General features: G+C 42.5%; 1 non-coding gene across 1 annotated transcript; it reads left to right on the top strand.

Moving 5' to 3' along the window:
- The first annotated feature begins 395 nt into the window (after nucleotides 1–395).
- LOC141688320 (small nucleolar RNA R71) lies at nucleotides 396–502 on the top strand. The gene has a single exon (XR_012561770.1). It is a non-coding gene; the product is annotated as a small nucleolar RNA R71 (small nucleolar RNA).
- Nucleotides 503–1438: the final 936 nt, after the last annotated feature.

Here is a 1438-nt window from a genome sequence, read left to right as displayed (position 1 = left end):
GAACTGGTTGCTACGATCTCAGAAAGTTGCTGACAAACTGAGCTGATTCAGTTGATATAGTGCATTGCTCTGTCACATGCGAACCTGCATATAGCTCACAAACACTGGTTATCTGATTAACACCATAGTTAGCCAGAGAATCGATCTTCATAGACAACTCCTTTAGTTGAGCAGTGATAGCCGTAGCTGTATCTACTTCAAGAACTCCTGCTACCTTGCCCTGTGGCAATCTCTGGGTTGGATACTGATATTCATTAGCAGCCATCAGTTCAATTAGATCATAAACTTCCTCACAGCTCTTTGCCCATAATGCTCCACATGTTGCTGCATCGAGCAAGGGTCTTGAATGTGCTCCCAAACCGTTATTGAAGCAGTTGATGATCATCCAACTAGGAATTCCATGATAAGGACACTTCCTAAGCATCTCCTTGTAGCACTCCCAAGCTTCATATAAAGATTCTTCCGATTATTGCGTAAATTGAGTAATAGCATTTCTGATTGCAGCTGTCTTTGCCATATGAAAGAATCTAGTGAGAAACTTTTGAGCAAGATCTTCCCAAGTAGTAATCGAACCAGCTGGTAGAGTGTGTAACCATCCCTTATCCTTGTCCCTCAGAGAGAATGGGAATAGTCACAGCTTCACAACATCTTCAGAAAGACCGTTGAACTTGAAGGTGTCGCAAATCTCAATGAAATCCCTAATGTGCATATTGGGATCTTCCGTTAGAGAACCCCCAAACTGGATTGAATTCTGCACCAATTGAATTTTGCCATGCTTGATCTCAAAGGTATTAGCTGTGATAGCTGGCCTGACAATGCTAGATTGAATGTCATTTATCTTGGGTTGAGAAAAATCCCTCAAGGATTTCATTCGTGCTGCTGGATATCCCATTGTAATGAGTACCTGAAACACAAACAAGTAAACCGTGAAAGTAAAAGAGTACGAGTCAATGAACTTTAACGACCACTGATGACAAGCACATAAACTAAAAATTAACACTGAGTCCCCGGCAGCGGCGCCAAACACCTAGTCAATTGCATGTACTTCCCATCACCAATACCAGTCCTATCAACTTTCTGCTGTGCATGAGAAGAACCCTCTGTAGGCATTGGAGGATCCGTTCGGCTACCCTCTACATTATCAAAAATATATCTCAAGCCCTTGTCATGGGGTGCACCTAAAAATACATAACTCAAATGATCTGGTAGTGGGTTGAGCTCAAGCCTTGGAGCATCTTCAATAGACGGCTTGAGACGCTCCTGAGAAATTTTCAGCTCTGCTAACCCAAGAGAATCGAATGGTATATCCAACTTCCTCTTCCACGGAGGTGCATTCAAATACAGCAGTTGCTCTGCCCCTTCATTGTCATCAATAACTGATTTCCCCATTAAGGATCTCTCTAAGGTATCTGACTTTGGCAATTGCTCAAGTTCTGAA

The sequence above is a fragment of the Apium graveolens genome, chromosome 9, assembly GCF_009905375.1.
Source record: "Apium graveolens cultivar Ventura chromosome 9, ASM990537v1, whole genome shotgun sequence".
NCBI classification, from domain to species: domain Eukaryota; kingdom Viridiplantae; phylum Streptophyta; class Magnoliopsida; order Apiales; family Apiaceae; genus Apium; species Apium graveolens.
Note: the sequence above shows the minus strand (reverse complement) of the source record. Positions and strands in the feature narration are given on the sequence as shown.